Genomic DNA, 11,992 nt, shown 5'->3' with positions numbered 1-11,992 from the left:
CCCTTTATGTCTCCCTTTTGGTGATTTCAGAGAAAAGGCTTCGAGGCCGCGCCCCCGACGGGCGCGCTCTGGCGGGGTGTGGCGTGCACAGGGAACGCGCGCACGTTACGCGATGACCTCAGAATTGGGCGTCGCGGCGGTGACGCAATGCCGTCGGCGGGCTGGTGCTCGGGAGTTGTTCGGAGTGTCGCCCGGAGCTCAGTCAGTGTGTGAGGGAGAGCGGGGGCAATAATAACAGTGACGGCGAGGCCTGAAATATCGGCGTTAAACCATCTCCGCCGCGTATTCGCTTTGTAAGCGGCCGCGGATCAGCAGCCCTGAGGCTTTCAGCGGCCGGGCTCCGGGTAAACCGGCTAACGGCAGCGGCGCTCGGGGAGAGGGAGGGCCCGGGGGTTGGTGGGGGGGGTGGGTGGGTAGGGTTGTGGGGAGGTGACTGGGCCGGTGCTGCCGTATTGGTGACGGGCTGTCAGTGGGGCTGGGCCTTGGAAGAGATTGAGCCACCGAGTGGGAGGAAAAGCCGCGGCTCCGGGCTGCAGTCCGACGACGGCTGCAGGAGGAAAGTCGGCCACTCGCACAGGTAAAAGCTGCAAATGTACATTGACCCACTGCGGCTGGTGGCGGTGTCTGGATGGGCGTTGTTTGGTGTGAGACTGAGCTTCTGTTGTGGGAAGCAATAACAGCGGAAATGCATATTGTAATATAAATGTATATATATTTTCAAATATGTTAGGTTTTCCTTTTGTGCAAACTCGGCGCAGTTTCTGTCTGCTCTGAGCTGGCACATTTTAGCATGGGGTTTTTTTTTGTTTGTTCAGGCAAAGAAGGGGGTTTAGAAGAAATAAGACTCCTTCCCAATACTTGACTTCATTTTTAAGATTTATTTTGAAGGATTTGCTAACTAGAGGGAATGCTTTGGGGAAGAATAAGACTTTTTCCGATCTATTTATCTGCAAACATCGTCTGTTAAGGGTGGCGTGTGTGAGCTGGATTCTGATTGTGGTGGGGGAAATGGGGTTTCAAGTATAGGGCATTTTTTTAAAAAAGAGAACTGACAAACTTGAATCACTTTGTTGACAAAGTCGAATGTACCGAGGCATTACAAAGCGTGTTACAATTCACACGCACCTAGACTATTTAAAAATGTGAGTAATGTCTGTAGTACAGCTGTAGATTTGGACGGGAAGAAATGTTAAATATTTCACATTATGTATCATCTTGTAACAAAAAAGTGACTTGTTTGAAAGGAACATGCCATGTTCGTTTGTATACCAGTGTAAAGTCTTCGCGTATACTTGGAATTGTATTAAAACCAACGCTGCAAATTGACGCTATATGAATTAGTAGGAGAGTTTATTAAGGAAAGGTGAAATGCAGTGCAGTTTTGTAACACCAAGGGATTTCTCCAGTGTTGCTTCAGGGCAGTGTGGAGCACCGTTGTGATATTGAACTGCTAATCTGTGCTGCCCCATTAAAACTGTTCCCGTATGACTTCATGTAATGTTAAGATCATAGTAAATTAGAAGTCAGTGAATTGCTTGTAAGTTTAAGGCTGCAGGTCAGGTCAACTTTTACAGCTGGCCTAAAGTGTGATGTGTGTGTGTCAGAAGTAGTTTTGTTAAAAATTGTAGTGTACTTTTTGTAAATCCTGATTTGAAATTCAGAAAAGGGTGAAATTCAGCTGTAATTTATTTGAATACTCCAGCGTAGATAGTTGGAATGTGATTGCAAAGCAGTAGGAATATCAAATATCAAAATTTGACATTGTAAACCAAAAGAGCAAAGTTCCATTTGCTTTATATTAATTGAGTCTCTAGATGAGAGTACTTCTTTGAAAGTGTGCACTTTTATTTATGTACATTTGTGGGGTCTTTTAGGTCTGCTTTTGAGCTGTGTAGCTGGCCATTGTGCACTCTGCCATCAGAAAGCTCCATGACATTTTGCTGAACATTGGAGTCACTCAGGACCTACTGGGAGCCAATTTCGCAACTTTCTTCCTTTCCTGCTCAACCCATCCACCACTCGCCCCATCCACCACTCTCCCCTTGGGCTCTACCAGCAGGTTGACAATGGTTGCCACTCTCTGCATTTCCCTCCAGAATGTCTTTTCACTTGCAAACAATGCTCCCTTCGTCCATGACCTTATTCTGAATGATTACATTGACCTTCACAGTTTTGACTGAAATTTGGCGAACAGGTGGTGCCACCTTGCTTCTTAAGGTCATCCAAACAACGATGGTGACTGTATGGCCCGTATTACCAAATCACACTACTGATGTTTCCCCTATCCCCTCTAGCACATACTGCTCTGACACATTTTCCTTCAAGTAACTCGTCTTGTTCTGCCCCTCCTTGTTTGTCTTTCAAAATTATTCTTCTCTGCTGCCCTATGCCAAGTTTTTCCCTGAGATGTCTTCCCTACTTTTTCCCTCAGTCTATGCACTGAGCATTCTTTATCCATAGTGATTTCAGTCTCCATTTCAACTCATCCATTTGCCCTTCTCTGATTTCACTGTCCTTGTTGAACCTCTCTCTCCATAGAAGCTCTACTATCCATATTCATGAACACTGTCTTGACTTTATTGTGTAGACTCTCTGCTCCTGTGGTCTTGATCACAACCTTACGTTCCCTCACCACTCACGCCACCCCCTGCCCAACCCCCCCCCCCCCCCCCCCCAAAACATATTTCTTTCTGTGACTTATCGTGGGAACATAAAATTCCCTGAAGTCACCTATGGTTGCTCTTTAAAGTTGCCAATTGCCTAGCCTTTGGCCTTCCATCTGCCGCGATACTTCTGCAGCTGTTGATCTCCCTAACTACTCTCTCACCTTGTGTCTGCAGTAAAACCTTTACTCTTCCATCTTGTGTATTTTCTTGACATTCTCCCCATTTTGACTCCTTCAAGTCACTGATGGTGCAGGCTTGAGCATATCTGTTGCACGACTGGTTTAACTGTCCATCAGGTCTATTTGGACCACATCAGGTCCTCTCCTGCCAAAACTGACCCTTCAGGATCATTCCAGGAAGCAAAGATACTCCATTATGAATTGTCTCCTTAAACTCCTCTCCACTGTCCCTGTTGTCCTCATCTCCAACAAGTATCAAGACTACTTTGTCACTAGGATTTCAACATCCATTCAGCTGCCTCCGCGCTGCTTTCTCACCCCACCTCCCACCCTGTAACTGATTGCATCCCCCCTCCTCGACTATTGTCAAGGGGTTGAACCAGACTGTTGGCCGTCACTCAGTCCTATTCAACCCGATATGCTCTTCGTTACAAAGACTGCCTACTTTCACATCGTAGCAGTGCCCAACTGATCCCATCTGCTGAAGCTGTAATCCATGCTGACGTTTGCCATGCTGTCCTGAACAGCCTCCCATCCTCCACAGTCTTTAAGCCACAACTCACCCAAAACTGTTGTTCCTGTTATCCTGTCCCATAACAACTCTGGCTCACTCATCTCCTTGCCTACATTGGCAACTGGCCCCTCAACTTCTCCAGTCTAAAATTCTCATCCTGAAGTTTAGAACACACAATGCCCTTACTCCTTCCTATCTCTAACCTCTTTCAGCCATGCAATCTACTCTGAACTCTCCATTACTTCGACTCTGTCCCCCACTCCAATCAACAAGCAGGCTGTCCAGGCGTCATATTCTGGAATTCCCTCTTTAAACCCTAATTGTGTGTCTCCAGCTTTCCTTTTTTTTTTTGAGACCCTACTTAAAACCGCAATCTTTGACCAAACTTTTGGTTATTCCTCCTAATATATCCTCCTTTGGCCTTTTTTTGTCTGACTATGTCTCTGAAACATTGTGGGATGTTTATCTATGTTAATGATATACAAATGCAAGTTGTTTATATGAAATCTGTCTAAACATCACGTTCTGATGACTAGGAGAAACTGCTTTTCTGCCACATGGATGGATGCTTGAAAGCTCAGTATCTCTTATATCCTGAATAGTATGGTTAGACATCAGACTCCTTACACAAGATGTCACCACTGCATTATATGAACTTGCAGTCAGTTGAGAATGTGCTTACATACAGAGAGATAATTGGGTGGCTGATTTTGTGAAATTGCTCAGTTGATTTAAAGGGGAAGAAATACTACATGTTTACATTAGTACATCAAGTAGCTTAATCTGATCCCAGAATGTACTCTGTCACTGGTGTTTTTGTTGGCATGTCAAGACTCTTGAGAACTAATTGTGAGGGTGGGGGGGAGGAGGTACATCTAATGCTTTAAATTAATTAGGGATCTTGGAGTGTTACTCTGTAGACAACGAGAAGAAGCAGGAAGTAGAGCGCAAATTTTCCTAAAATAAATGATTATGTGCTGAAAAAATATTGCAGCCTTTTTGAGTCTAAGCATGCCACAGCCATCTATAGCCATTGAGGTACCTTTCACCATTCCGAAGAAGGGTCACTGACCCGAAACGTTAACTCTGCTTCTCTTTCCACAGATGCTGCGAGACCTGCTGAGTGGTTCCAGCATTTCTTGTTTTTATTTCAGATTTCCAGCATCCGCAGTATTTTGCTTCTATTTGATTCAGTGTTGCGTAATTCAAATTTTTAGCATCAAATTCCCATTTTCTAGTTTCTTGCTTAATTCAAATAATTGCATAGTTCAGTTTTTAGTACAAAGAATGATCCTCCATATCTGTTCTAAAATTTCAGCATGCGCACTCTTACCTTGGTTGTCAGCCAAATTATGGATCTTTCATTTTTTTCACAATAGTAAATATTAGCTCTGTACACTGAATTCTTAAATTGAAATGCCTACTCTTATTGTGCATTTGTTTGTTTACAACCATAGAATGGGTGTATAGTGCATCTAATACAAAGTTTACTGTTGTATGTTGGTGGCTTCATTTATTGCATAAATTACCAGTGTTACTTAAGTTGATAATTTGTTTACTACCATAGAGAAGCAGTTGATTGCAAATAGATCAGGACCTGCAGCATTATCCCACCAACATAGTACTGCTTGGCGTGATTATATTGTAGGGTATATGTTAAATCTTGCATCCAATCTACTGTCTTTCCAAATATGGCACTCTTTACCATGAATTGTTTTCTTGTGTAACTTTCATTAAAAACAAATTGGGTGAATTTTATCCCGAGGCATGTCAGTCTGAGGGAGTGGAGCACTTCTTTGATTTTGTGCCAGCAATCACTCCCAAGTTGGGTTCAACACAATGAGTTTCAGAGCAAAGTCCCCTCTTTGCTGCCTTAACATACCAACCTCAGAAGAACATTTCCAAAATGCACCAGTGTAGATTTCTCTGTACCTTATACCAGCCATTGCTTTGGCTCTGCTGAGTTGAAATTACCATTTGTACTAGATTAAAAGTTGTGTAGTGATCTCATGCTGCCCAAGAACTGAGTTGAAGGTGGCTAATTTCTTTTTGTTGCTTAGAAGCCTAACAGTTTGGACTATTAAAACTTTGGACTTGTGAAAAGTCAGTGTGCAAACCCATTATTTTGCATGCAATTATTTGAAGTTGAAAATTCACTTTCTGCTTTAACTCCAGTTGGCTTGCTGGTACAAGTGCGAGATGCAACAGTACGAGGCTTTGGGAGTTGATGGCTCAAAATAATGGAGTTTGATGGTAAAATGTTGTTCAATATCTGTGACTTGGTGGACAACATGCTTTACTGCACTTACAATGGTTAATTTTAAAGTTCTCAACTTTCAGCAGCAGCTTGCAGTTCAAAAGCTTTATGTAGCTCCTAAATTGAGTTTTCACTAATGCTTTAAACATCTAAAATGTATAAATGGAGGATGAAAGTGCTTTCCCGTGTTGTCATTAGGATTTCAGTGAACTGTAATGGTAGGCATGTGAAATGTTTATACAGTGTCCACTTGAAATGTGAAAGCCACCCAGCAGTACATATTTTGTTCTTCCAATTTTGGATTATGTCTGGAGAGCTGTGTATGTTGAGTTATATAAAATGCACTAGGATGAAGTACTAATAGCTGTAGGTCTGTTGCCGGTGGTAAGAATAATTTGAAGTCTGGAATTAAGAGGATCACACAAGAAGTGTATTGGCACAACAATACAATTTATTGGCTTACATGCTTTTTTTAAGCATATTGGTACCGTTATACAAAAAGGAGTACAATACTTATTTCTGTCTCAAAATTCCACAAGGAGGAATTCTATTTAGGGGACTAATAGGTGACAATTTTACCATATTTTTGTTTGCTTACTGTTCTTTTACGTTAACTGGCATAGAAATGGGTGCCTTGTTTCAGAGAGAGAACTCTCTGTCCTCTGAGTAGGTTGTGCGTTGAAGCCCTACTTCAAAGACCTGAGCACATAATCTAGTCTGACACCAGTGCAGTCCTGAGGGAGTGCTGCACTGTCAACAGTGCCATTTTTAGAATGAGATCTTGAATTTGGGTTGGCACAAAAGATCATGTGGCATTATTTGAAGAGCAGGGAGTTTTCCTGATGTCCTGGCTAACATTTTATCCCTCAACCAACATCATTAAAACAAATCTTTCTTGTTAATGAGGTCTTGTTGTGTGAATTGATGAGAAGCACTTAGTGACTTTGAGATCATGAAAGGCAAATGCAAGTTAAATTTTCTTGCTGAATTAAAGATAAAGATAATGTATAATACTGCCATTTCCGATGCCTTGATTGTATTTTTGAATCCCAGTTCGATGCCTAGTCTGAGTTAACTGTTTTCAGCAAAGCTGCTGACATATACCACATTGTCCCAGGTTTAGGTGGAGGCAAATCAGTTGGGTTTCCTGATCAGTGTGCAGTGACTCTTGTTGGAAAGTATATGGGCGTGTGTATATGTGCACACTGCATGAAGATAGGATCAAGTTTAGCTGACTAGTCTGCTGGCACCCATCTAGGAACAGGAGTAGACCATTTAGCTCCTCAAGCCTGCTGATCTGTGACCTAACTCTAATCTAGATTTACTTGGGTAAGGTACGAGAGGATAGTTGCCACTTAAAGAACTGTATCATGAGATTTAATTTGTGAATAATCATTGTAATCTTGTAATCCACAAAACTGAGGAAGTAAGAGCTAAGAATGGTAATTTTAGTAGTAACATGAAAAATGTAGTATATTTTGTTTTTATGCGGTGGGGGCTCATAATTTGCTTAGACTCATTGTAACCCCTATTTATTTTCAATGGGAATACCATGTATGAGTTTGGTTTTCTAAGTACGGTAACAATCCAACATATTAGGTACCAGTGAAACAAGAGCTTTCCAGGTCATGTCTAAACCTAATTTCTCAGGAAAAGCCCTGTAAAGTAATTATGCAGTTGAGATAAGTGGCACATGCCAGAGCAACATGATTCCCACATTTCAGTTAAGTGATCCATTTGTATAACTAGATGTTGGTAATTGTAAATTTTGATCCAAAATGTGTACATGCTGCCTGACATGTTTAAAACTAAGTGCTAACAATATAATTTTTTTTGCTTCTATAATCTAACCTTGGGGCTGAAGTTTAATGCTAGATGTCTTGCAAAATGCTATTGAACTTTTCCTTTTTGATATGTTTTCTGCTGATGTGCTCAGTGTCTGAGTATCATAGCCTTTGGCTTGTACTAAATAATGATGTTTGACATCAAGAATACTTTAAAAGGGAGGGCAAAAGAAATCTCTGAACATTCAATCAGGAACTCATAAGATATATTAATTTTTAGCTTTTGTTTGCGTCAGCTACCAAACAAATCAGTGTACTTGTAGAAATTTACACACAGTAGTTAGCACATTGGTATGATGGAAAGGCATATTTGGGGACAGCTCTTCTGCTTTGGCCTCAGTGCTTTGGTGTGGATTTTAAAAAAAAACCTACTGAAAATACATTTCCCCCTCCCCTCTCGGAAGTGTTGACTTCTTGTTAGGGTACAGCTGCATAGGTGCCATGTGTGTAAAAAAAAAAATAACAAGCTTTGCATTGATTATTGAACCATTCATGACTCAAGACTTTCCAAAGTGTTTTACAGCCAATGAAGTACTTTGAAACGTAGTCATTGTTGTAATGCAGGGAACATGGTAGCCGATTTGTGCACAGCAAGGTCCCACAAGCAGTAATGAAACATGATCAGGCCATCTGTTTTTTAGGTATTGGTTGAGGGATAAATGTTGGCCAGAACAGTGGAAGAACTCCATCTTTCTCTTTGCATAGTGTCGTAGTATTTTCTGTACCCACCTGAGGGCAGATGGGGTCTCTGTTTAGTGCTTCAATTGAAAGGTGGCACCTCTAACAGTGCAGCACTCCCTCATATTACATTGAAGTGCCAGCGTAGATGATGTGCCTAAGTATGTGGAGTGAGGCTTAAACAAACATCCTTCTGACTCGGTTGTGATTGAGCCAAGGCTGATACCAGATAAGAAAAGTAGATTTGCATTTATATAGTGCCTTCACAACCACAACAACACGGGCGGCACAGTGGCGCAGTGGTTAGCACCGCAGCCTCACAGCTCCAGGGACCCGGGTTCAATTCTGGGTACTGTCTGTGCGGAGTTTGCAAGTTCTCCATGTGACCGTGTGGGTTTTCGCCGGGTGCTCCGGTTTCCTCCCACAGCCAAAGACTTGCAGATGATAGGTAAATTGACCATTGTAAATTGCCCCTAGTGTAGGTAGGTGGTGGGGAATATGGGATTACTGTAGGGTTAGTATTGGTTGTTGGTCGGCACAGACTCAGTGGGCCGAAGGGCCTATTTCAGTGCTGTATCTCTAAATAAATAAAAATAAATAAATAAACACTTTACAGCCAAAAAAGCACTTTTGAAGTGTTGTCAGTTTTGTAATGTAGGAAGTGCAAATGAAGAAATTTGCACACCGCAAACTCCCACAAACAACAATGTAATAATGAGCAGAAAATCTATTTGAGATGTTGATTGAGGAATAAATATTGGCCAGGACTTGGGCTAACTCACCTGCTCTTCAAAATAGTGCCAAGGGATTTTTTGTGCCCACCCAAGAGGGCACACAAGGCCTCAGCTAAAGGTCTCATCCAAAAGGCGACACCTCCGACAGTGCAACATTTCCTCAGTACTGCACTGGAGTGTTGGCCTTGATTTTTGTACCCAAGTCCTGTGTGAGATAATGAGTGTTGGTAGGCTGTATTTAGTGTGGGTGGGGCAGTGTGGGGAGAAATTGCAGCCAAGCAAATTCTTACACTCGTGCAGATCAACACGAGGCCACTGGGCAGCACTTGGAGGCTGGAACGTTGGTTGATGTTTCTCCATGACACGTTCTAAAGTGTTCCATGGGTGCTCAGCTTGGACCCTCTTGATTTCAGTGTTGGTAAACAATGATGATTCACCTTTGCTCCTCTGTCTTGTCATCACCGTAACCACTTGGCTACCAAGCTGTCTCCATGTTGCTTTAAAAACGCTCAGTGTTTTCAGGTTAAAAGGGATGCCAGGTAATCTGCTGTTTGACCTCTGTCAAATTTGATCTGTAGCCAGCTACTAAAACCCTGTAACTTTGTGCTTTTTCTCCTCTGCATTAATGTGGTAAGTATCTACCATCTCTCAGGTAACTTGGCTCAGATCCAGCTGTGAATCTGTGCCACCATCTTAATCTGTTTAAATGTTTTTATGTATGGATGCGGACAAAGCAAACTTTGTTTTTGGAAAAGTTACTTCACTGTGTGAGGTCACAGTGTGGTAGATTGTGATCAGATGTCTATATTTGTTTACTTTTCTTGGGGTATACTAATGAGAACTGTTTACCTTTTGCGTAGCGGGTGCTGTTTTTTGGAAGCAGGATAGTTTTCCAGGGAGTACCAGTATTTTTGTACAGCTCCTCACAAGTCTGAAAACCACTGCCCTTGCAGGTAGTTAATGGGGAAATGGTGGTGTCGTGGTAATGTTACTGATTTAGTAATCCAGCAGCCCAGGGTAACACCTTGAGGACATGGGTTCAAATCCCACAATGGCAGCTGGAGGAATTTAAATTCAGTTAATAAAAAATCTGGAATTGAAAGCTAGTGTCATTAATGGTGCCATGAAACTATCATTGTTTAAAAAGAAACCCATCTGGTTCACTAATGTCCTTTGGGGAAGGAAATCTGTCATCCTTACCTGGTCTGGCCTACATGTGACTCCAGACCTACAGCAGTATGGTTGACTCTTAACTGCTCTCTGAAATGGCCTAGCAAGCCACTCAGTTGTCAGGGCAGTTAGGGATGGGCAACAAATGCTGGCCTTGCCAGTGACGCCCATATCCCATGAAAGAATTTTAAAAAATGTTTAAATAATTAACTATTAGTACTAGTGTTAATATAGAATATAATGTATTTAAGCTTACTGTTCATATGTTTAAAAGAACAGTCTCTCATAAAGGGGAATAACCTGACCTTGGAAAAGCACTCTGGATTTTGAACTCTAGTGTTAACCCAGTCCATTCCACTTACCCATATATTGTTTCATATTGGAGCTTCTAGCACGACCGGGGCTGGTAATATTTTGCCTTGGTTTATTTTTTGCAATTCCCATCCAAGTTATTTAGATGTACTGTACATTCTTTTATGGAAAATATTTTTTACTGAACATTACACAAAGCTTTAAACTCACATTTAATTTGAATACCTTTCACTAGGATAGGCGCAGGATGGCATTTTGTGTTTCTGGATTAAACGTGGAGGAAGTTGATATTTTAGATATTAATACTTTTGGATTTACAAGGATCCATCAAAAATATCATTGTAATCCAGCCATGTCTATTTACAGATGTTTCCATTAGTTTAAAAAAAACAAATTGAATTTTCATACAAAAGCAAAATACTGCAGATGCTGGACATCTGAAATTTATTTATTTTTATTTAGAGATACAGCACTGAAACAGGCCCTTCGGCCCACTGAGTCTGTGCCGACCAAGAACCACCCATTTATACTAACCCTACAGTAATCCTATATTCCCTACCACCTACCTACACTAGGGGCAATTTACAATGGCCAATTTACCTATCACCTGCAAGTCTTTGGCTGTGGGAGGAAACCGGAGCACCCGGCGAAAACCCACGCGGTCACAGGGAGAATTTGCAAACTCCGCACAGGCAGTACCCAGAATCAAACCCGGGTCCCTGGAGCTGTGAGGCTGCAGTGCTAACCACTGCGCCACTGTGCCGCCCATAAAAACAGGAAGTGCTGGAAATACTCAGGTATGGCAGGGCGAAACAGATTTCATTTTTCAGGATTATGACCTATTGTCAGAAATTTTATTTTTGACCTTATTTACAACTCTAGAGATGTACTTGTTGAAATAGTAAGTAGCAGGTAGGTATCCGTTGGCTTTGAGAGTACTTGCCGTCAGAATGAATGTGTTCTTTCATGTTATGAATTTATTGCCTGGTAAACGTGCAGTCAACTTTCATTTATTGACTGTTCACTCTGGAGTGCAGGATTGGTCTCTTGTGTGCTGGAAATCTATTTCTCTATAATTCACCTGTCTTTGTCACCTGACAGCATAATTTGGTTACAGGCAAAACTGTCAGCATTGCTCACTGTGGGGCTCTTATGTGACTACATGAAAGACTGCCCAGTTTCCCACCCGAAAGACTTCTTGTTTTGAATCTCCTGGATAGAGATTTTGTGGCTCATTCTGGGCATCGTTGGAGTAAAATCACCAGGTTTTTCAGAGTTTACACAGCAAGTCCTGACATTGAGCCATGCAGGTACTCCTTGTGGACGACCAATTTACTCTACACAGGTATCTATATTTTTTTATCTGATCTGAGGATCCAATTCATATTTGTACAGCATTGATGGGAGCAAAGAGGGATTTTTGCAGTTAATTTGCTAGACATCTTGTTCCAGAGGTGAACCTGATCAAGTGTGTGTGTCCCTCTCGATCCCTTTATTTCTATGGTGGAAGTGTGTTTATGTAGGAACTGTGCCAGGATAAATGTTGGTAAAAATGGCAAACTTAATTGCTGAAATGCTTTTACCACAAATGCATATGTTTGCAATTTTGAAGTATATATTTTCTTACTTGATAAGTGA

The 11,992-nt window shown here is 41.7% G+C and overlaps 1 protein-coding gene across 1 annotated transcript in view; it reads left to right on the top strand.

Moving 5' to 3' along the window:
- Window positions 1–153: 153 nt before the first annotated feature.
- The window catches only part of shoc2 (SHOC2 leucine rich repeat scaffold protein), a 135,154-nt gene continuing 123,315 nt past the window's right edge, over window positions 154–11,992 (top strand). Inside the window, exon 1 of the mRNA XM_068053004.1 lies at window positions 154–577. The gene's annotated coding sequence lies outside the window, so the exon portion shown is untranslated. The remainder of the gene's footprint in view (window positions 578–11,992) is intronic.

The sequence above is a fragment of the Heterodontus francisci genome, chromosome 20 (assembly GCF_036365525.1).
Source record: "Heterodontus francisci isolate sHetFra1 chromosome 20, sHetFra1.hap1, whole genome shotgun sequence".
NCBI lineage: Eukaryota > Metazoa > Chordata > Chondrichthyes > Heterodontiformes > Heterodontidae > Heterodontus > Heterodontus francisci.
This window is presented reverse-complemented; position numbering and strand designations above follow the sequence as displayed.